The following is a 25787-nucleotide window of genomic DNA, read 5'->3' on the forward strand; positions in this document are numbered from 1 at the left end:
TCCTTTTCTTCTTTTATTACCTCCTAAACAACACTGGATGAATTGTTATAGTTATTTATATATTATTGAATTATCACTTCCCATAAATTGCACATAACAATTTTGATAACCTCCTTATCATTATATCTGTAGCAGAAGAATCTTATTCGTACCCACTTTACACTGACCTCAACATAAACTTTCAGTTGTTCAAGAAACCATTTAGAAAAGAGATTGCAGAGAAAAGTTATAAGGATTTCACCAGGAGTTGAGGACCTGAGTTAAAGAAGGATATGACTTTATTCCCTAGAGCGTAGGAGAATGAGGTTCAACATTACGAGGGGCATAAATAGGGTAAATGCAAGTAGACTTTTTCCACTGAGGTTGGGTGAGATTAGAACTAGAGGTCATGGGTTAAAGGTGAAAAGTGAAATGTTTAAGGGGAGCACAATGGGGAACATCTTCAGTCAGAGGGTGCTAATAGTGTGGAACTAGCTGCCAGAGGAGGTGGTGGATGTGTGTTTGATTTCAACATTTAAGAGAAATTTGGATAGGTACATTGATGAGAGGCATATGGGGGGCTATGACCTGGGTGCAAGTCAATGGGACTAGCCAGAATAATATTTGACATGGATTAGATGGACCAAAAGGCCTGTTTCTGTGCTGTATTGTTGTATGACATTATGACCCTAAAAGCATTTGCAGTTTTATCCTTTATTATTTACAAGAGATCAAAGTAATTAATGGCTTTTCTTCACTGCCTGAAGGAATGAATACAAACTGGAGTCGCTGGAGACCTAAGGTATGTTGTCAGTGGTGAGTTACCATGTCTGCTGTTAGGCATATAGAAAACATTTGTATTTATGTTTTTACAAAGTAAGGTTAAAGCATTAGAGATTCTGTAGCTGCTTGAAATCTTGAACAACATGCACAAAATGCTGGAGGAACTCAGCAGGTAAGTCAGCATCTATGGAGAGGAATAAACATTCCTGATGAAGAGTCTCGGCCTGAAACACTGACTGTTTATTCCTCTCTATAGATGCTGCCTGACCTGCTGAGTTTCTCCAGCACTTTGTGTATATCAAAGATGCTTTCCTGTTAAGTGAAATCTAGATCTGAAATGTTGAGGCCCTGCATGACTGCAGATTTTTGAGCTGCAAAATGCTTTTATATGCCAGAACTAGCTGTGCTGCGGTGTATTAAATATTGTAAACATATTAGATGAAACTCTGAACGATTCCAAGCAACACTTTAACTCCTTGTGAACTCACTGCATGTAAGATATTTGTACAAGTTAAACACTGTAGGTTTGTTAAATGCTTGCTAATAGTGGCTGGATTCTTTTTGGCCTTAGGCACTAGTGGCATGAGAACAAAAGACCAGCAATTTTTTTCTGCTTGTGGATTGAACCCCTATTTATTGAGGTACCTTTTGCTCCGTTCTTGGAACTTCACCTGGACTGAGAAAGTGTGATCATCAGTGCCTCGGATAGACCCAGGGTGATTTCACGAGTTGGAATTAGTTGTTCCCCCAACAAAGCAACAATCAAGTAGAGATTATAAATCATGAGACTACAAATCAAATCTGAAATCTTTGTAGCTCATGACATAGTATTTAGTGTGGTTCATTTGTGCTTTCTGTTTTAATGATAACAAATTAGGCTCAAGTTACTTTGTCGGGTTTGTATGCTTACTACCACATTTCCTGGACACTCAAGTTGGTTTGGATCTTTTGAGCCCGATCAACCCACCCCATTACACTAGCCCCACCCAAAATGAAAGAATGTTGACCACCAGTGTTGCCAGATATCAAAGCTGTCAATGACTGAATGCTTCTGAACCATTCAGATATCTTCATTTGAAAGCAGAGGCTGCTGACGTTGAACTGGACGAGGGGTATTCTATGTGATTTACTGGGGGATTGGTGAGAGAAGGAACGTAGGAAATAATCACCTCAGATACGTAAAATTGTTTGGTTTTTAATAATTATGATTTAGAAACATTTAAAATTTTAAAAACACTAGCAAATATTTAAAACTATTAAAGCAAACACAATCAATTTAAGACATGTATATTATCTTGTACTTTTCCTTCTCCATTGCAAAAATGGTTGTGGAACTGAGTAAGATTGTGTACTGCCTTTGGACTTCAAATAGAACCAGGAAACAATCGAGGTGCAGCCATTAAACTCAATATTTCTGCACTGAGCAAGTTAATCTGATTTGAGCTGCTCAGAATTTCCACCACATTCAGGGCTAGTGGCTTTAGAATCAGGCCCACAAACCAGCAAAGGTGACAGATTGTGAAACTGAACAGGATACTTGCTGGGAAAATTTGAATATGCTTGCAATTTGGAAACAGAGGAAATGTATGGAAAAATGCAAAGTTCTTTACAAAAGGGACAATAAAAATTCTGGAATATTTGCTCATCTGCACTGAGTTTTCCTAAGGGGAACATAGCAACAGTAAGAGGAAGACAAAAGAAATATACAGTTGCAGCTGAAAATTTGTTGACATTACTGTATTAGCTTATGACTTAGGATTTAGTTATATAAATGTCTATCTGCATAAAGTACAATGATTTACTTGTGTTTTCAGTCAAGTGTGGCTTATTACTACTGACGCTGAAGTGTTGCTGCAGAGGGGAAGAGTTGGATGTTAAAGCTAGGGCCTGCCAGTGACCAGAATCATCCAAGGAGTGGTGACAGTGATTGTTCGGGATAAATTATCAAGGCTTGAGCACAATGCTGCTGGAATTCCTCAAGGAACCATGCCCAGAGCAACCATTTCAGTTACTTCATTCTTCTAATACAAAACCAGGAGTGGAATTGAGAGAAGGATATAGCTTGGGAGAAAAAAAAACACTCCTTATTGAACAATATTATGGAACCATGTTCTCCAGCAGCAGTCTTCAAAGAATCCAAATAACAACCTTCTCAAGATCTTTCATATTTCTGGACAAATAAAACAGTTCTCATTACACTGAAGATAGAACACAACAGCACATAAGCAGATACTTAATTAGCCATGAAAATTGACTTATATGAGAGCTGCCTTGTGATAGGCTGTGGATGGTGAATGCATCAGTCTATGGGGAGATGATTCCAGGTATTGGAACAGGCAAGTCACTTTCGCACAGGGTCAAGAAATTCTACATTAAGTTTAACAGAACTGTGAAACAGAATCTGGTTAGATGGTCTGATGCTAAATCTCTCAGTTAAGGGGTAACAATCCTGATATCCACGAAAAGACTGTGCTAGATACTAGTCGGGCATAATAATCTAAATGACAACTAAGGTAAGATGACAATAGGGCCAGCATAAGGGAAAACCTAGATGACAAAATCTTTTATCAAAAGCCTTAATAAAGCGACCTGTTTCTGATCAGAATTCATCTGTTATGTGGCAAAGATAAATAACACTATTAGACTCCAGAGACTGCATAAAAATATTTAATAAAATCTTTTGGATGAGGGGCTTCCATAATGTGGACGGATTGGAGATTCTGAGATTAGTAGCGGGTAGAGATACTCAGTGTCTTGGCTTAGTGGGGAAAAGAAAGAAATGCCCTTTCATTGGAAAGATCATAAACCAAGTAAATGAATTTAAAACATGCAGGCCTCCTGCAGCGAGCATGATCGGAGGATAATCTGAAATTCATCGCCTAATGCTTCAGATCATATAGAAATAGCAAACACAGGAAACACAGCCCCATCAAGGATGTTCTGATTGTTGGCTTCAACTCCATGTCCCTGTCTAATATTTAATTCCCAAGCAGGTCCAAGACATTGCAACCTCTGCTTCAATGACACTTAATGCCTCAGCGCTCACGGCTCTCTGGGTTTGAGCATGGTGGGCACAGAACAGTTACCACTTTCAAAAGGAAAAAGGATAGATACTTGAGAGAAAGAAAATATACAGTGGCGATGAAGAAGGAACCTGTTAAGTTTCTCTTCATAAAGACGAACAGTATGGGTAAAACCTAACGCATTTTTATTCGGGACACTCCAACTAAGACGACCACATGCACACAGCTCACCAATGTGACTTCCGGTACTGGGCCTGAACTGCACACTAGGAATTGAAGTTCTTTATTACATACACACATATGGCACAAACCAGGGAACAGGATGCTTTATAGTGTTCTTGTAGGAATGTTAACTTCTAACTGTAGTAGTTTATTTGGACATGCAAACAAAATTTATTATCCATTATGTTCAGTATCCAAATTCAATATTTTCTGACAGAGTTCCCTTGCCCAATTCCCTTGCCTTCTACTTTACATGGGGAATAAAAAATCCTTTCTGTTGCATTCGGTGTATTTCCTTCTACAATGGTTCATGTGTCTTTTATCGAAGTTATCAGCTTCATCTTGTGTTTCAGTAGTACAATTGCTAGCTCCCCAATAGAAAAGAAACAAACTTTTAGATTTCTTTTCCTTGTAAAGAATAATCACCCATCGCTTTGTTTTATCCCACCATTATTTCAAGTTTTATCTCCCTTACACTCATATTCTTTAGGGAATACTTTAAAACAGAAGCCAATCTGCCTGCACCAGTGGAAGCTAAAGAAACCTTAGTACTCAAAATGGCCATTTAAACAACTGAGAGAACAATGTATTTTGAAATATTGGGAATTTGTATTTAAAAGCAATAAATGATGAGTATTTGGAATCTGCTGTCTGATGTGCAAGTGGGAACGGATTAAATAGGAAGCTACTAAGGGTAATTAGACAAAAGAAAATTTTAAGGAGAAAATAATTGTGTGAATATTGGAAAAGTGCCAGCCAATCTGACAAACTAGTTCTGAAAAGAGCCTGAGTAAATTTGATGGACAAATAGCCTTTTCCAATGCTGTCCTGTTTATAATTTTATTGATAGCAGTACCTTGATCAGAAACAAAATAATGGCAGTAAGATAACTAAACACAGTCCGCATGGATTTTAGAAAAGCTTTTAATCAGGGCCTCACGACAGACTGACCAAAACTAAAAACTCACGGGATTCAGGGGAGAGTGGCAACTGAATTAAAAACTGGAAAATCAAAGGATTACAGTTGATGGGTGTTTTTGAAGGTTATTATCTGCAGGATCCACATGACTCAGTACATGGGTCCTTTTTTGACATATGTATGAATGACTTAGATTTAATGGAAGGATCATTATAAATAGGTTATCAGGTGATACAAACATTGACCGGGAGTTTGACTGTGAGAGGAAAACATTAGGAAGACATGGCTAGTTGGAATTGGAAGTAGTTTATTGTTTTTACATACATCGTGGTACAGTGAAAAGCTTGTCCTTCATACTGCTGGCCAGCTCCATCATGGACACTAGCTTACCCACCCGTCAAGGACAGATTCAAAAGGAGATACATCAGAAAGGTGGCATCCTTCATTAAGGACCCCCACCATCCAGGACATGCACCCTTCTCATTACTACCATCAGAGGGTAAGTACAGGAGCCTAAAAACACACACATAACATTTTAGGAACAACTTCTTCCCCTCTGCCATTAGATTTCTGAATGGTCCATTGGTCAATCAATCAATCAATCAATGCGCGCGCGCGCACACACACACACACACACACACACACTAGAGACAGAGAGAGAGAAAGAGAGAACATAGAACGTAGAAAACCTACAGCACAATACAGGCCCTTCGGCCCACAATGCTGTGCCAAACATATACTTACTTTAGAAATTACCTAGGCTGACCCATTTTTCTAAGCTCCATGTACCTATAGAAACATAGAAACATACAAAATAGGTGCAGGAGTAGGCCATTTGGCCCTTCGAGCCTGCACCGCCATTCAGTATGGTCATGGACGATCATCCAACTCAGAACCCTGTACCAGCCTTCCCTCCATACCCCCTGATCCCTTTAGCCACAAGGGCCATATCTAACTCCCTCTTAAGTATAGCCAATGAACTGGCCTCAACTGTTTCCTGTGGCAGAGAATTCCACAGATTCACCACTCTCTGTGTGAAGAAGTTTTTCCTCATCTCGGTCCTAAAAGGCTTCCCCTTTATCCACAAACTGTGACCCCTCGTTCTGGACTTCCCCAATATCGGGAACAATCTTCCTGCATCTAGCCTGTCCAATCCCTTTAGGATTTTATATGTTTCAATAAGATCCCCCCCTCAATCTTCTAAATTCCAACAAGTATAAGCCTAGTTCATCCAGTCTTTCATCATATGAAAGTCCTGCCATCCCAGGAATCAACCTGGTGAACCTTCTTTGTACTCCCTCTATGGCAAGGATGTCTTTTCTCAGATCAGGGGACCAAAACTGCACACAATACTCCAGGTGTGGTCTCACCAAGGCCTTGTACAACTGCAGTAGTACCTCCCTGCTCCTGTACTCGAATCCTCTCGCTATAAATGCCAGCATACCATTCGCCTTTTTCACCACCTGCGGTACCTGCATGCCCACTTTCAATGACTGGTGTATAATGACATCCAGGTCTCGTTGCACCTCCCCTTTTCTTAATCGGCCACCATTCAGATAATAATCTGTTTTCCTGTTTTTGCCACCAAAGTGGATAACCTCACATTTATCCACATTAAATTGCATCTGCCATGAATTTGCCCACTCACCTAACCCATCCAAATCACCCTGCATCCTCTTGGCATCCTCCTCACAGCTAACACTGCTGCCCAGCTTCGTGTCATCCGCAAACTTGGAGATGCTGCATTTAATTCCCTCATCCAAGTCATTAATATATATTGTAAGCAACTGGGGTCCCAGCACTGAGCCTTGCGGTACCCCACTAGTCACTGCCTGCCATTCTGAAAAGGTCCCATTTATTCCCACTCCTTGATTCCTGTCTGCCAACCAATTCTCAATCCACATCAGTACCTTACCCCCAATTCCATGTGCTTTAAGTTTGCACACTAATCTCCTGTGTGGGACCTTGTCAAAAGCCTTTTGAAAATCCAAATATACCACATCCACTGGTTCTCCCCTATCCACTCTACTAGTTACATCCTCAAAAAATTCTATGAGATTCGTCAGACATGATTTTCCTTTCACAAATCCATGCTGACTTTGACCGATGATTTCACTGCTTTCCAAATGTGCTGTTATCACATCTTTGATAACTGACTCTAGCAGTTTCCCCACCACCGATGTCAGACTAACCGGTCTAAAATTCCCCAGTTTCTCTCTCCCTCCTTTTTTAAAAAGTGGGGTTACATTAGCCACCCTCCAATCCTCAGGAACTAGTCCAGAATCTAAAGAGTTTTGAAAAATTATCACTAATGCATCCACTATTTCTTGGGCTACTTCCTTAAGCACTCTGGGATGCAGACCATCTGGCCCTAGGGATTTATCTGCCTTTAATCCCTTCAATTTACCTAACACCACTTCCCTACTAACATGCATTTCCCTCAGTTCCTCCATCTCACTGGACCCTCTGTCCCCTACTATTTCTGGAAGATTATTTATGTCCTCCTTAGTGAAGACAGAACCAAAGTAATTATTCAATTGGTCTGCCATGGCCTTGCTCCCCATAATCAATTCACCTGTTACTGTATGTAGGGGACCTACATTTGTCTTAACCAATCTTTTTCTTTTCACATATCTATAAAAGCTTTTACAGTCAGTTTTTATGTTCCCTGCCAGTTTTCTCTCATAATCTTTTTTCCCCTTCCTTATTAAGCCCTTTGTCCTCCTCTGCTGAACTCTGAATTTCCCCCAGTCTTCAGGTGAGCCACTTTTTCTGGCTAATTTGTATGCTTCTTCTTTGGAATTGATACTATCCCTAATTTCCCATGTCAGCCACAGGTGCACTACCTTCCTTGATTTATTACTTTGCCAAACTGGGATGAACAATTGTTGTAGTTCATCCATGCGATCTTTAAATTCTTGCCATTGCATATCCACTGCCAATCCTTTAAGTGTCATTTGCCAGTCTATCTTAGCTAATTCACATCTCATACCTTCAAAGTTACCCTTCTTTAAGTTCAGAACCTTTGTTTCTGAATTAACTATGTCACTCTCCATCTTAATGAAGAATTCCACCATATTATGGTCACTCTTACCCAAGGGGCCTCTCACGACAAGATTGCTAATTAACCCTTCCTCATTGTTCAATACCCAGTCTAGAATAGCCTGCTCTCTAGTCGGTTCCTCGACATGTTGGTTCAAAAAAACCATCCCGCATACATTCCAAGAAATCCTCTTCCTTAGCACCCTTACCAATTTGGTTCACCCAATCTATATGTAGATTGAAGTCACCCATTATAACTGCTGTTCCTTTATTGCACACATTTCTAATTTCCTGTTTAATACCATCCCCAACCTCACTACTACTGTTAGGTGGCCTGTACACAACTCCCACCAGTGTATTCTGCCCCTTACGGTTATGCAGCTCTACCCATATCAATTCCACATCCTCCTGGCTAATGTCCTTCCTTTCTATTGCGTTAATCTCCTCTCTAACCAGCAAGAGTCCAAGAGTCTCTTAAAAGACCTTATCGTATCCACCTCCACCACCATTGCCGGCAGCCCATTCCACTCACTCACCACTCTTGGCGTAAAAAAAACTTACCCCTGACACCTCCTCTGTACCTACTTCCAAGCACCTTAAAGCTGTGCCCTCTCGTGTTAACCAAAAAGAGAGATACAGTAGACAGCAGTGTATTTCTGCAACATTACAACAAATGTCAATGATAATAAACTTGATTCTGATTTTGCTCATATTGCTCAAACCATTACATTGTCCATTAAAGTAGTACAAGGTAAAACAATAACAATACAGAATAAAATGTAACAGGCACAAAGAAATTGCAATGCGCATTGGCAATTTGGTGCAAGATCATGAGATAGCTTGAGGTCGAGAGTACATCTTATACAGTTGGAGATAAAAGAGCAATGGAATATAATCCATTTAGGAAATACAGCAAGACAAGTAAATATGCAATAAATAGAAGCATGCTAAGAGATGTGGAGGAACAAAGGAAATTCGGGGTGTACGTGCAGAGATTTTTAAAGACAAGATAGGCTAAAAAAGCAGTTGTTAAGCCTTATTGACTGGGCAAGGAACAGAGTACAAAAGAGAGGGATATTGTTAGAACTATAACTTCTCTTCTCAGGCAGATCTTAAAAATTAACAATAACTTGTGTAATTCCAGTTTCGGGGAATCTGAGGTGGCTGATATAGCCAGTGTGAGATGCACAACACCTGCTACATATGGGGTAACAATTGCTTGAAGAGGCAGGTGACAGAGCTGTTCGAAAGATCAACATTTCTTCTGCAGCTTTTTCTCCCGTTAAAAAGACTTGAGATACTTAGTGCCTTCCCAAATGTTCCTTCTCCTTTTTGAGTGCTATCAAGGATAAGCACAGATCAATCAATGCAGCACATTGTTTCAGTGAGGCTGTGAGAATATTGTTGAAATCATATCTATGTTGTCTTGGAAATCTTTTGATTTGAGAGCCTGCAGCAGTTCCTTTAGAGTTTGAGTGTCAGTCGTGAAGATAACATAGCCCACCTAATGCAGCTGGTTGGGGACAATCCATGCCTCAATGCTGTAAATGCTGGTGTGGGAGTGGACAATGGTATTGATTTGTTTACCCTGACAGTGGATTTCAATGATATTGCAGAGGAAGCATTGACAACAACTGCCCAGGGCTTCGAGGTGCCTGCTGAATGTAGTCCATGTCTCTGAAGTATTCAGGAAGGCAGGGATTGCTGCTACCTGGTAGACCAAGCACATGCTGGATTTGAGGCCTTCATCTTCTAATACACGTTTTCCTCTGAAGATAAAAGGCTTTGCCAATGCAATCTCTTTATGGATGACTTGCTGAATTACAGCTTGAAAGTGACCTTTTAAAAAACAATTTTTATTTTCCAGAACCTCTTAATAAGGCTTTATGGCATTGTAAAGCAAGGCTAAAGTGCTAGAGATATTGTAATCTAAGTCCACTAGCTCACGTGCTTCACTGAATGAGTCACTGATGCTTTGAATTTGCTTTTGCAAAGTTTACATAAGTAAGCATCAATTGCACAATGCATCTAAAGTAATTTTGGTTCTGCAGCAGAAATGAAAGTCACCCTTGTAGTTTAGTTCCTGTTTACTGGGAAACTACTTGAAGGAGAGAAGTAATATTGTTTTTTTAATTCATTTACAGAATGTGGGCATCGCCAGCTAAGCCAGCATTTATCACCCATCCCTAGTTGCCCTTGAGAAGGTGGACATGAGCTGCCTTCTTGAACCACTGCAGGCCCTGAGGTGTAGGTACACCCACAGCGCTGTTAGGGAGGGAGTTCCATGATTTTGACCCAGCAACAATGAAGAAACGGCGATATGTTTCCAAGTCAGGATGGTGAGTGACGAGGAGGGGGATTTCCAAGTAGTGGTGTCCCCAAGTATCTACTGTTCTCGTCCCTCTTGATGAAAGTGATCATGGGTCTGGAAAGTGCCGCCTTAGGGATTCTGGTGTGTTGTTTGCAAGTGCATCTTGTAGATAGTACACACTGCTACAACTGTTCGTCAATGGCAGAGGGATTGGATGCTTGTGGAAGGGGTACCAATCAAGTGAGTTGCATTGTACTGGATGGTGTCAAGCTTCTTGAGTGCTGATGAATTACTCGCCATTCATCCAGATGAGTGGCGAGTATTCCATTACACTCCTGACCTGAGCCTCGACCTGGACAGGATTTGGGGAGTCAGGAGGTGAGTTACGTGCCACAAGATTCCTAGCCTTTGACTTGCTCTGGTAGTCACAGTGTTTACATGGCTAGACTAATTCAGTTTCCTATCAAAGGTAACCCCCAGGATGTTGATAGTAGGGGATTCAGTGACGGTGATGCCACTGAACGTCAAGGATAATGATTAGAGCCTCTCAACCACAGATCCCTGAAAGTTGCCTCACAGGTGGATAGGGTAGTTAAGAAAGCTTATGGGGTGTTAGCTTTCATAAGTCGAGGGATAGAGTTTAAGAGTTGCGAGGTAATGATGCAGCTCTATAAAACTCTGGTTAGGCCACACTTGGAGTACTGTGTTCAGTTCTGGTCACCTCACTATAGGAAGGATGTGGAAGCACTGGAAAGGGTACAGAGGAGATTTACCACGATGCTGCCTGGTTTAGAGAGTATGCATTATGATTAGAGATTAAGGGAGCTAGGGCTTTACTCTTTGGAGGAGGAGGAGGATGAGAGGAGACATGATAGAGGTGTACAAGATATTAAGAGGAATAGATAGAGTGGACAGCCAGTGACTCTTCCCCAGGGCACCACTGCTCAATACAAGAGGACATGGCTTTAAGGTAAGGGGTGGGAAGTTCAAGGGGGATATTAGAGGAAGGTTTTTTTACTCAGAGAGTGGTTGGTGCGTGGAATGCACTGCCTGAGTCAGTGGTGGAGGCAGATACACTAGTGAAGTTTAAGAGACTACTAGACAGGTATATGGAGGAATTTAAGGTGGGGGGTTATATGGGAGGCAGGGCTTAAGAGTCGGCACAACATTGTGGGCCAAAGGGCCTGTACTGTGCTGTACTATTCTATGTTCTATGTTCAAGATGGTCATTGACTGGCACTTGAGTGGCTCGAATGTTATTTGGCACTTGTCAGCCCAAGCTAGGATATTTTCCAGGTCCTGCTGCATTTGGGTATGAACTGCTCCACTATCTGAGGGGTCATGAATGGTGTAGAACATTGTGCAGTCATTGGGATGAGGAAGACTGAAAATGGATTGAAGTAAAGTCTTTTCTGAATGATTCGGTTGTAAGGAAGGCAAATGCAATCTTAACATTCATTTTGAGGACTAGAATATAGGAACAAGGATGCAATGCTGAGGCTTTATAAGGCATTGGTCAGACTTGGAGTATTATGAGCAGTTTTAGGTCCCTTATCCAAGAACAGGTGTGCCAGCATTGGAGAAAGCTTCATATATGAGGGTGTTTGAAGGCTCTGGGCCTGTACTCACCAGAGTGTAGAAGAATTGGGGGGAAACCTCACTGAAACCTATCGAACATATTAAGGCCTAGATAGAGTGGATGTGGAGAGGATAGGTAGGTTAGTCTAGGACCAGAGGGTATAGCCTTAGAATAGAGGGACCTCTATTTAGAACAGAGATGAGGAGGAATTTCTTTAGCCAGATGATGGTGAATCTATGGAATTCATTGCCAACAGATGGCTGTGGAGGCCTTGTCATTAAGTATAGTTAAAGAAGAGGTTGGTATTTTCTTGTTTAGTCAGGGCATCACATGTTATGGGGAGAAGGATAGACAATGGGGTTGAGAGGGATAATAAATCAGCCATGAGGGAATGGCAGAGCAGACCTGATGGTCTGAATGGCCTAGTTCTGCTCTTATGTCTTGTGGTTTTATGGACATTGCTTGAGTCCAGTCTGCACTGGGCTTTCATAAGATTGTGAAGTAGGCATAGAAAAGAAACATTTTTTTTAAGAGGCTGTCACATTTAAAATAAGGGCATATATATAGTGGTTGATGTTTCCTTCTTACTAAGACTTCAAATGTGATGAAGATCACATGTAGTATGCTTGTTGCTGGATAGATAGAATTCACACCACTCTTTGGCCACTAGGAGGAGGTGGTTACCAAAAATCATAGAGATGACTTTTCCCTTGGCCAGCAGCAGAACAAACCCTCTGTAATTGCTATAATTGGATTTTCTTTCTTGAAAATAGCAATGATTATAGCATCTTTGTGGTCCTCTGATACAACCTGCTCTTTATTAATTTGGAAATGAGGTCATGAACATGTGCCTTCATTTCTCTTCCTCCAAGTTTCAGAACTTCAGCCATCTGCTCCAGAGGCATTGTTATTTTTCAGGGGGCTTTGAGCAATGGGTGGCCTCAAGACTGCACTGGAGAGTATACTGTGGGATGGGAGTTAATGTTCTTTGAGTGAAAGACACAGTCTGGTTCAGGAGGCTTTTGAAGGACTCATTCCAACTAATGTGAATATCTCTCTGCCAGAGTTTGCCTCCACTCCTGGTTCTCAGTACGTTAGCGTTGGATTGTATTGCCACAGACTGCAGAGACAGTATGAGGGAGTCCATAAATTTTCAAGATTGACAGATAGTTACTGCACTCTTCTAGCCCTCATCCATTCTTCAGGTCACAGGTTTCTTGTCAAATGCCAATTTCAGGAGGCAGATTTTATTTTTTGTCTCCTGTGAAATGAGGGGATGCACAACATTTGTTTGACTACATGTGCAAGGACATGGCCCTGGAACTTCTGTCGTGGAGAGGGCTCAGAGGAGGTTTACAAGATGTTGCCAGGATTCAAAAAATGTAGCTATGAGTAAAGATTAAATAGGTTGGGAGATGCTTACCACTACTTTCTAAAAAGTTTGTGTAGATTCAGCACGTCATCAATAACTAAGAAACTTCTATAGATGTACAGTGGAGAGTACCCTCATTTGTTGTATCGAGGCCTGGTATGGAAACACCAATGCTCAGGAATGGTAAAAGCTACAGGGAAAGGTATATACAGCCCTATCCATCATAGGCAAAGCCCTCCAAAGCCCCTCTCTGCCCATCAGTTGAGTACTCTTACATGAAGCAATGCCACAAGAAAACTGCTTCTAGCATCCAAGGTACCTGCCATCCAGGACATGCCCTCTTCTCACTACTACTATCAGGCAGGAGGTACAGAAGTCTTAGGTCCCATACCACCAGGTTCAGCAACAGTTATTAGCCTACTATCTCAGACTCCTGTACCAGTGTGGATAACTTCAAATGTCACTACCCTGAACTAATTATATGACCTATAGACTCTCTTTCAATGCATCAATACAACACATGTTATTTTTACTTTACACAGGTTATCCTCTTTTGCACACTGGTTTTTCAGTCCTTGTTTATGTATAGTTTTCATAAAATTCTATTTGTTTTTTATGTGACTGCTTACAAGAAAGTATAACCTCTGGGAGTATATAGCAACATATACCAACTTTACAAATAAATTTCCTTTGAACTTTTAAACAATACATTGAGAATTCATGTTTGTAAACTATGACTGGACTTGATAAAATAACAAAGGCAATGCTTTTAACAAGAGATCAAACTCCATGTACAATACATTTAAATTATTTGGTGAAAGAATTTGATAGTGATGAAGCCAAAAGATATTCAGCCAGTGGATCGAAGTGATTCTTGACATGAAAGGTGATGGTGGCAGAAAACCTCATCACATTTGAATATGGTTCCTGGGTCTAAATTTGAAAAGATATGATCTGTGGTGCTATAGACTGGGCATTAGAAGATGCTATTAGATGAGTTAGATCCCCTTTAGCTTGCACGGACATGAAAGACTGAATGGCTTCCATCTGTGTTGTAAATTTTCTACAATTGGAAAAAGATAGCCACAAATCAGAAAATAGTGGATAGAAATTCAATGCAGTGCATTTGGAGTGGCTAAAAATGCAAACGCAAATTCTACACCAAAATACAGAAAGACAAACCATTTGTGGCAGGCAAATAAATGGCATACAAAATTCAATGTAGCAAATGTGAGGTTGCTAATTTTGGAAGGAGGCTATTTATTCGCTGGAAGACAGGAAGCTAAGTGAGGCAGAGGAGTGAAGCTTTTTGGGAATACAGATCAATAAACTGGTGAATATTGAACCATGTTGATTCAGGCAGAATTACTCTATTCTGTCTTTTGCACATATCCCTTTGAGATCCTAGGCTTATAAATAGATACATAGAAAGCAAAATCAAATCTCCAAATACCTCTGAACAAAATCGCTTAAGTCTGCACCAGTTCAGCCATGAATATTATGTCCAGATTTCAGCACAACACTTCCAGAAGTTTGAGAAATCTTTAGAACTGGAGCTCCCAAACTGAGATCGATGGAGCATGAAGGGGTCCATGGTATAAAAAGTTTGGGAACCCCTGCTTTGGAAAGTGTACAATAAAGATTCATAGAGGTTGCAGAAAAGACTTTATAAAATGGCTTCAAACATGTGGGATTTCAATTATGTGGGTGCAATGGAGAAGTTAGGATTGGTTTTCATTTTGCAGAACAGATTGAATGCTCTTAGAAAGAGTCAACATGAGCTTGCTGGAATAGATTCTCAGACTCTCAGAGAGACATGTCATTAATCATGAAGTTCTAGATTTCTCAGCCTCAGAGTCTCCAGCATTTTCCTTTCCTTAGAAATATATTTTGCCTAAATTATTAGATGATACTCTTAGAATACCTTCTCTGAATTTGGTTTCCAGCATTACAAATGTTTTATAAAACCAAACTCTTGTTAACAATAACAATGATCAAATGCACGCATAAAATACATGAGGAATTACTTCTTTCTATGACTTTCTGATGAGATGTTTACCTTTTATGAACAGTTAAAAGAAAGGCTCATGGGGGAAATGACAAATCCACACACAATGTGTAAGTTTTGTGACTACAGAATTCTGACATCATTTTGTATATGCAAAATTACTCACTGTGACATTGTGTAAACTAAGCAACTGTGGATACCACATAATCTGAAAGCATAATGTGGAAATCAAAAGAAGAAAAAACATGGAAATATTACATTTGGCATGTGTTTTGCATTTCTTCCTACTGTTCTTACTTTAGACTTTATGGCAGATTCCACTTTCAATATCTAGAATAAATGGCACATAAAATTACTGCTGAACACAACAGGTGTGTGTCAGTGTTTATACTCCTTATGCCAGAGTTTATAACCTTCTTCATATCTTGCTTAACCTAACTCTATCCCCCTTTCACAATGTGATTATCCTCTTGTCTTGCTGTTCTTTAAATGCTGGCAACAAGCATTCCAGGTGGTGGCAAATTCAGCATTCTCACCAATTTTACAGTAAAGATGTTTCTCCTGAAAATTTCTTTGGGTTTATTTGTGATACTTAATTATAGATCTCCATCGTAGAAGTATATTCTACATATCTATCTATGCTACTGGGCAGGACCAAAAGAAGCTGCAGAGGGTTGTAAATTTAGTCAGCTCCATCTTGGGTACTAGCCTACAAAGTACCCAGGACATCCTCAAGGAGTGGTGTCTCAGAAAGGCAGCATCCATTATTAAGGACCCCAGCACCCAGGGCATGCCCTTTTCTCACTGTTACCATCAGGAAGGAGGTACAGAAGCCTGAAGGCACACACTCAGCGATTCAGGAACAGCTTCTTCCCCTCTGCCATCCAATTCCTAAACAGACAGTGAACCCGTGAACACTACCTCACATTTCTAATATATATTACTTCTGTTTTTGCACGATTTTTAATGTATTCAATATACATATACCGTAATTGATTTATTTATTTCACTTCTATATTACGTATTGCATTGAACTGCTGCTGCTAAGTTAACAAATTTCACGATGATAAGAAACCTGATTGTGGTTCTGATTCTGATTCATCAGTTTAAAAGGCTCCACAGTCACTCTGTAGCTTTCACTTTTCATTTTTGATTCTTTGTTTGTTGTTTTGTGCTGTGTTATATTATGTGGATGAACACCATGACCATGATTGTTCTTGGCAACATTTTCTACAGAAGTGAAGTGGTTTGCCATTGCCTTCTTCTGGGCACTGTCTTTACAAGACTGGTGACCCCAGCCATTATCAATACTCTTCAGAGCTGGTCTGGCTGGCATCAGTGGTCGCATAACCAGGACTTGTGATATGCACCAGCTGCTCATACGATCATTCACTACCTGCTCCCAAGGCTTCACATCAGAATCAGAACCAGGTTTAACATCACCGGCATGTGACGTGAAATTTGTTAACTTAGCAGCAGCAGTACAATGCAATACATAACATAGAAGAAAAAAAACAAAATAAAATAATAATAATAAATAAATATCTAAATCAATTACATTTTTCGTACATTAAATAGATCAAAATTGTGCAAAAAACAGAAATACTATATATTAAAAAAGTGAGGTAGTCTCTAAGGGTTCAATGTCCATTTAGGAATCGGATGGCAGAGGGAAAGAAGTTGTTCCTGAATCGCTGAGTGTGTGCCTTCAGGCTTCTGTACCTTCTGTAGGAAAGGACATGCCCTAGGTGCTAGAGTTCCTTAATAATGGACACTACCGTTCTGAGACACCACTCCTTGAAGGTGCCCTGGGTATTTTGTAAGCTAGTACCCAAGATGGAGCTGACTAAATTTACACCCTCTGCAGCTCCTCTCAGTCCTGTGCAGTAGCCCCCTCCCACATACCAGATGGTGATGCAGCCTGTCAGAATACTCTCCACAGTACATCTATAGAAGTTTTTTGCGTGTTTTTGTTGACATACCAAATCTCTTCAAACTCCTAATGAAGTGCAGTCACTGTCTTGCCTTCTTTATAGCTGCATTGATTTGTTGGGACCAGGTTAGGTCCTCAGAGATCTTGACACCCAGGAACTTGAAACTGCTCACTCTCTCCACTTCTGATCCCTCTGTGAGGATTGGTATGTGTTCCTTCGTCTTACTCTTCTGGAAGTCCACAATCAGCTCTTTCGTCTTGCTGATGTTGAGTACAAGGCTGTTGCTGCGATACCACTCCACTAGTTGGTATACCTCGCTCCTGTATGCCCTCTTGTCTCCATCTGAGACCCTACCAACTATGGTTGTGTCATCAGCAAATTTATAGATAGTGTTAGAGCTATGCTCAGCCACATAGTCATGGGTGTATAGAGAGTAGAGCAGTGGGCTAAGTACACACCTCTGAGGTGCATCAGTGTTGATTGTTAGCGAGGAGAAGATATTTTCACCAATCCGCACAAATTGTGGTCTTCCGCTTTGGAAGTTGAGGATCCAATAGGAGAGGGAGGTACAGAAGCCCAGGTTCTGTAATTTATCAATTAGTATTGTAGATGGTGTTTAATGCTGAGTAAAAGTTGATGAACAGCATCCTGACGAAAGTGTTTGTGTTGTCCGTGTGGTCTAAAGCCATGTGAAGAGCTATTGAGATTGCATCTACTGTTGACCTTCTGTGGCGATAGGCAAAATGCAATGGGTCCAGGTCCTCAGAAACATAGAAAACCTACAGCACAATACAGGCCCTTCAGCCCACACAGCTGTGCCGAACATGTCTTTACCTTAAAAATTACCCAGGGCTACCCATAGACCTCTGTTTTTCTACGCTCCATGTACCTGTCCAAGAGCCTCTTTAAAGATTCTATCGTATCCACCTCCACCACCATCGCTGGCAGCCTATTCCACGCACTCACCACTCTGTGCATAAAAAACTTATCCCTGACATCTCCTCAGTATCTACTTCCAAGCACCACAAAGTTGTGCCCTCTAGTGCTGGCCACTTCAGCCCTGGCAAAAAGCCTCTGACTATCCACACGATTAATGCCCCTCAACATCTTATACACGTCTATCAGGTCACCTCTCATCTTCCATCGCTCCAAGGAAAAAAGGCCGAGTTCACTCAACCTATTCTCTTAAGGCATGCTCCCCAATCCAGGCAACATCCTTGTAAATCTCCTCTGCACACTTTCTATGGTTTCCACATCCTTCCTGTAATGAAGCGACCAGAACTGAGCACAGTACTCCAAGTGGAGTCTGACCAGGGTCCTACATAGCTGCAACATTACCTCTCGGCTCCTAAATTCAATCTCATGATTGATGAAGGCCAATGCACCATATGCCTTCTTAACCACAGACTCAAACTGCGCAGCAGCTTTGAGTGTCCTATGGACTTGGACCCCAAGATGCCTCTGATCCTTCACACTGCCAAGAGTCTTACCATTAATACTATATTCTGCCATCATATTTGACCTACCAAAATGAAACACCTCACACTTATTTGGGTTGAACTCCATCTGCCACTTCTCAGCCTAGTTTTGCATCCTATCCCGCTGTAACCTCTGACAGTCCTCCACACTATCCACAACAGCCCCAATTTCATTCTAGTCATGACCAACCTCTCAAAGCATTTCATCACTGTAGATGTGAGTGCTACCGGACGATAATCATGACCCTAATCATGGGGCTAAGCAGTTGCTACACCTTGCCCAACTATGACCTGTAGGCTAGCAGAGGGAAGGCATGCCTTACACCTCCTTTGTTAAAGATGTATCTTCATCACCCCCACCACCCTTTGATACTTACCTCCCCTTCAATTCTTGTATTATTCTTACAAATTATTATTGACTTTCACCGAGTAGCTCTATTTCATTTCTATTCTATATTCTTATACAGTAGTTCCAATTACAATATTTTTCAATGTATCCTAACCAATTTCTATGCACAAGAATGTTTTTAATAGTATTCCCAGTATAACGAGCAGAGGAAGATAATTATTTTAGCTACTGCTGGCTACATCTTAAGGTTCTGAAGTTGCTTCAGTCCTCAATAAAACATGGAACATCACATCACCAGGGACTGCTGCAGACACAGAAATTCAGCAGAAACATAAATTTCTCCTTAAAACAACAGTAATAGGTTTCCGAATAAATCTTTGTTTCTCCATTGATGCTTTCTCAGTTAAGGAGTTTCTCAAGCACAACATTTTTATTTCAGATTTCCATCATCTGCATGTTTTTTTCTATTTTTAAATACTAGTATATTATTTACATAATTAATATGCAGTGTTTCTACTCTAAGATCAATCTAACTCTTTCCTCCCACACAGTCCTCCATTTTTCTTTCACTGATGTGATTATTTAAGATCTTTTTAAATGTTCCTGAAGTATCTGATTTTACCACCACCACTGGCAGGGCATTCCAGAAAACAACCACTCTCTGAGAAAAAAAACTTACCCCTCTGACATCGCCCTTATACATCATACAAACACCTTAAAGCTATCAGCATCATTGTTATATGTCATGTTGCATGACATAGGTGATCATGGTCTCATGACCTTGATTATTCTTGGCAATTTTTTCTGCAGAACTGGTTTGCCATTGCTTCCTTCTGGGTAGTACCAGACATTATTAACACTCTTCAGAGATTGTTAGCCTGCCGTCAGTGGTGACATAGCCAGCACTTGTGACATGCACCAACTACTCTCCGCCATTTGTTCCTATGGCTTCACGTTACCCTGATCGGGGACTAATCAGGTGCTATACCTTTCCCAAGGGTGACCTGCAGGATAGATAGATATACTTTATTGATCCCGAGGGGAATTGGCTTTCGTTACAGCCGCACCAACCAAGAATAGAGCATAAATATAGCAATACAAAAACCACAAACAATCAAACAACAAAATGCAAACTATGCCAGATGGAAAATAAGTCCAGGACCAGCCTATTGGCTCAGGGTGTCTGACCCTCCACCGGAGGAGCTGCAAGTTCGATGGCCACAGGCAGGAACGACCTCCCGTGCCGCCCAGTGTTGTATCTCGGTGGAATATGGCCGAAGTCCAACAGCAAAAAGTTCAACATCCGGTCTACAGACACATTCCTTGATCGTAATATGACCCGGATTGCACCATCCGTTGTTAACTAGAATAGTAAGCACCCAACTCCTTTATGCTTACCGCTCTCAGTGCACTTCCGGTCAGCCCGAATGGTCTGGAAACCATCCATGGAGAAGTTTTGATCGGGTATGTCCTCGTGCAGCCCCGTTCCAGTGTAACACATAACATTGCATTCCCGAAATGTTCTCTGACGCCTGGCTAGCGCCGTGAACTCGTCCATTTTATTACCCACCGAACTCCTCTTCTCCATAAGTCTCTGTTGTCTCGACCCAGTCCTCTTTCCTCACCTTTGTGATCCCCCTCTGCATCCGCTGTGTGTATGCATCTCCAGATTTCAGCAGAGGTGTCTGCCGCTCTGTTCGCTAAACCGGCCAGCATAAGCTCAATCAGCTGGTCCCTGGAATACACAATGCTACCATGTTTCTGACCCGCTAATGAGACGTGTCGGAATGTAACTATTTCCAGCGCTAAAAACCCAAATAAAACACTCTCTACCAGCATGTTAGAGAGGGTGCAGATTCGATGTGTTACCATGCAAAAAAAAGTACAAAACATAATGTAAGTTAAAAAGTAAGAAGAAAAAAGTAAGAATACTGGTCTGGAATGGCTGTAACAGGCTGCATGCACAACCAGCACATGCACACTAAGGCTGGTGGAGGGAAGGAGCACCTTACCCCTCCTTTGGTAGAAACGTGTCTCCACCCCACCACCTCAAAGCTATGCCCCCTTATATTAGTCATTTCCATCTTCAGAAAAAGTCTCTGACTGTCCACTCAATCTATGCCTCTTATCATCTTGTACACTCTATTAATCTCCTCTAATCCTCTTTCACACCAAAAAGAAAAGCCCTAGCTCATATGACCTATCCTCAAAAGACATGTTCTCTAATTCAGGAAGCATCCCGGTAAATATCCTCTACTCTATCCTCCCTATATACTAAGGTGACCAGAAATGAGCATAATACATCAAGTGTTGGCCAACAAGAGTTTTATAGAGCTGCAACATCACCTCGTGGCTCTTGAACTCAATCCCCTGCCTAATGAAAGCCAATGCACCATTTGCCTTAACTACCCTATCAACTTGCATGGAAACTTTGAGGGTTTTATGGACATGGAACCCACGACCGCTCTGTTCCTCCACACTGTTAATTATGTGTACTGTCTTCAAGATCGACCACACAATGTAAATCACATCACACTTTTCTAGACTGAACTCTTACGTACCACTTCTCAGCCCAGGTCTGCATCCTACCAATGTCTCATTGGAACCTACTGAAACATTTTACACTATCCATTGCACCACTGACCTTATGTCATCTGAAAACTTTCTATCTACTTCTACTTCTTCATCCAATTTATTTATAAACATCACAAACAGCAGAGGTCCCTGAGCAAATCTCTAACCTAGTCACCACCTCCAGGCAGAATATACTCCATCTATTATCACCCGTTGCCTCCTGTGGGCAAGCAAATTCTGTGTGTATGTAGCCAAGTTCCCCTGGATCTTTTCTTATAAATTTCTTATAAATTTAGCATCTGTGCTGGTCTGAACTATAAAAATACAATACAGATAATGTAATGTGAGCTTAGCACTTTAAATATTCTTGGAAATATCACCAGAACATTCTGGAATTGAGTAATATTTGATGACACTCATAAATATTTTGAATATCAGAGAATTAGTCTTAGGAAACAATTTGAATCTTACATCATAGAAAGAAGCCATTCAGCCCAACCTGTATTTGCTGAACAGGAATTCTGCAGATGCTGGAAATTCAAGCAACACACATAAAAGTTGCTGATGAACGCAGCAGGCCAGGCAGCACCTCTTCCTAGAGATGCTGCCTGGCGTGCTGTGTTCACCTGTATTTGCTGAATTTCTGTTCATTTGCACTCAATGACCGCATTGCCTTCAGCACCACTGTTAGTTTCCAAACAAAGTAACAAAACCTCAAGATGATTATCTAATTTCTGATTTTGTAATTTCTACATTTATCTCTTTTATTAGTATACAGTGAAAATCATCAGGCCTGAAGATTTATCAAAGCTAATCTTTTTCTAATTCATTCGGCATTAATGTTAAAATGTGTACAGAATTCTGTAATTTTGACACATTGATTTTTTTTTCCAACTTCCCTCCAAACCTGAAAGGTTGATGGTGTGAATGGTGCAGAAGTTTGTCATAGATTGCATTGGGATATTGATAGAATGCAGAGTTGGTCTGAGAAGTGGCAGATGGAGATCAATTCAGAAAGTGTTAAGTGACTTCGGACCTGATGGTAGAATACAGGGTTAATGGCAGGATTCTTATCAGTATGGAGGAACAGATGGATCTTGGGGTCCACGTATATAGATCTCTCAAAGTTGTCATGCAAGTTGATAAGGATTTCAAGAAGACATATGACATATAGGCCTTCGTTAGTCAGGGAATTGAGTTTAGGAGCCATGAGGCAATGTTGTAGCTCTAAAAAACACCGGTTAGTCCACACTTATTTCAGTTCAGGACAAGATGTGGAAGCTTTAAAGAGGGTGCAGAAGAGATTTACCAGGATGCTGCCTGGATTAGAGAACATGTCCTACAGAATAAGTTGAGCAAACTAGGGCTTTTCTCTTTGGAGCGAACGAGGATGAGAGATGAATTAATAGAGGTGTATAAGATGATAAGAGCCATAGTTTGAGAGTCCAGCCAGAGACTTCTTCCCAGAGTGGAAATGGCTAATATAAAGGGGCACAACTTTAAGAGAAAGAGGGATGTGAAAGGTAGTTTTGTTTTACAAATACAGTGTTAAGTACATTGATTCCAGTAATGAAAGGGTTATCATACGAGGAACATTTGATAGCTCTAGGTCTGTACTCCCTGGAATTTAGAAGGATGGCGGGGGGGTATCTCATTGAAACCTTTCAAATATTGAAAGGCGTTGACAGAGTAGATGTGGAGAGGATGTTTCCCATGGTGGGGGAGTCTAGGACAAGAGGGCACAGCCTCAGGATAGAGGGTCATCCAGGGGCATCCATTTAAAACAGAGATATGGAGACATTTTTTTAGCCAGAGGGTGGTGAACTTGTGTAATTTATTATAAACGCAGCTGTGGAGGCCAGGTCACTGGGCGTATTTAAGGCAGAGCTTGATAGGTTCTTGATTGGACACGGCATCAAAGGTTCAGGGTTGAAGGCCGGGGAGTGGGGCTGAAGAGGGGAAAAAAAGGATAAGCCATAATTGAATGGCAGACCAGACTTGATGGGCCAAATAGCCTAATTCTACTCCTATGTCTTATGGTCCGCACTGCCAGGGGTAGTGATAGAGGAAAATGCATTAGGGACTTTTAAAAGACTCTCAGATAGGTACAGGGATGAAAGAAAAATACAGTGCTATGTGCGAGGGAACAGATTGATCTTGGAGTAGATTAAACATTTAGCGTAACATCCTGGGCTAAAGGGCCTGTAATCTGCTATTTCAATAGATTATTTCTCATTCTCGTTGTCTCACCTGAACAATATGTGTTTTCTTCTGTATTTTAGTTGGTCTCTTCTCTCTCTTTTTCTCCCACTATCTGTATTTCCCAATTTTTGTTTTGATTTCTATGTGAGATTAACGTGCGAGTTATATCTCTGAGTATGCTGTGTGGATTTTGGCTAAACTATAAATTCAGTTCCCTGATGCATGGTCATCTGATGCAGGAGCTGATGAGAAATGCACAACTGATCGCAGTCTGTGGCCGGTAGTTTTGAATCCATCGAGCACAATGTGAAGTGAATCACAGGCCTTCGAGTGTGAGTCACTCTGACACAGCTGCTGGATGCAAAGCAATGACATTAATCGCCATGCAAACCATGCATAGTTTCTAACTAGCATCAGTCACATGCACTTGTGTGGCCGTTAGGTACTACACCATGCATAGCGCGGTTTTTAAATAGCGTCAGTTGCATACATCTGTATTCAAAAAGCAGTGATTTTTGTCACTGATAGTTGGGAAGAAATAAGCAGTAAGGCAATTCAGAACTGTTTTGCTTGCTGCATTCAGCTTGGAGATGCCAGAAATGGCGGGAGTGAAACTGAATTAATTTCACTACTTCAACAAATTTAGGAAATATAAAGAATTTGAAGGTATCAACAATCATCTTGTATGTTGCAATGAAAATGAAGATCTGGAAGATGCAATCATCGAAAGCATTGTATGAAGATAGCCCATTATCTGCACTCAGTGTCTACACTGATATTGTTCATTTATAGTCAATCAAAACACACGGCAGTGTACATTAGATGAATTCCTCCATCAATAACTATTAGGAACTGGTACAGTTTGGTAGTGTTATAATTTGCTCTGTATTTCATTTAAATACTTAGGATGCAACACAGTTAAAATTATGTCTCTTTTATACCTTTTCAACTATTTTCATTACATTTTGACTAATTGCAGCAGCCACTTAATTGGACCAAAATGTACTCTTCTCAATGTGTCCCAATTTAACCGGAATTCACTGCATGAAAGTGCTTGGACTGAGTTTTTAAGGGAGATCTATGAGCCACTTTCAAGCCATTTGCCATTGATATCAGCCAAGGGATCCAGACTTGTCAGGCCTGACAAACCTGCAATCAATGTTGGCTTGTTTTTCTTTGATGGATTAGTCAATCATGGGGGAGTGCCAGGTGGGGGGAGCCAACTGAACAAATGCCTCCATGAGTACATATCTCTTCCTCTACAATGTCTGATTAATAATTGGAGACAAGAGTTCCTTCTAATTCAAGTTTATTGTCATTCAACCATACACATGTATACAGCTAAACAAATTATCATCCTCTGGGACCAAGCTGCAAATCACAGTACATCTAGTCACACACAGCAAATATAGTTATGATCCAATACATGGAGACATACAATAATATTAAATATTAGCACAGTCTCTAAGTGGCACGGCCTGACGATTGATATAAAGTGTGAGGCGCAAATTTATGTAAGACAGCATAACATTACTGGCACTATTATAATATAACAAGCAGTAGTATAACTATGTGAAACAGAAGCAATAAAAGATTAAAAGTGACCAGTGCAAGATGACAGTGTGTCTGTGGGTTGGGGAGTGGATGGGGTGGTGGTGCAGGGTATTCACACCGGGTGCACATGTGTACTGGGTGGCAGCTGGGTGTTAAAAAGTCACAAGCCTGGGAGGAAGAAGCTGTTACCTAGTCTGAACTGCTATGCTATCTTTACTTCACTGTCGAGAGAAGAACATTTAAGAAACCCTTAAAAGAGCGGGCAATTATGGTTTTCAACAGTTTTCACATTTTGCATAACCATGCTGAAAGTCCAAAACTTCTAACATTTATGCCTATCACTCCTGTACATCATGTGGATAAGCAAATTGCTTCTTCCCTATAATTAACTGATGCATGTCCCCGGCACAGTGTCATTTATGGCACATTTCTATATGCAGTTTAATTTCTAGGCCAGT

General features: G+C 40.9%; 1 protein-coding gene across 1 annotated transcript in view; it reads right to left on the reverse strand.

Annotated features, from left to right (window-relative positions):
* Positions 1 to 25787, reverse strand: part of LOC140205806 (dihydropyrimidine dehydrogenase [NADP(+)]-like) — a 927724-nt gene that overhangs the window by 702666 nt on the left and 199271 nt on the right. The gene's annotated exons all lie outside the window — the stretch shown is intronic.

This window comes from Mobula birostris, chromosome 12 (genome assembly GCF_030028105.1).
Source record: "Mobula birostris isolate sMobBir1 chromosome 12, sMobBir1.hap1, whole genome shotgun sequence".
Classification (NCBI taxonomy): domain Eukaryota; kingdom Metazoa; phylum Chordata; class Chondrichthyes; order Myliobatiformes; family Myliobatidae; genus Mobula; species Mobula birostris.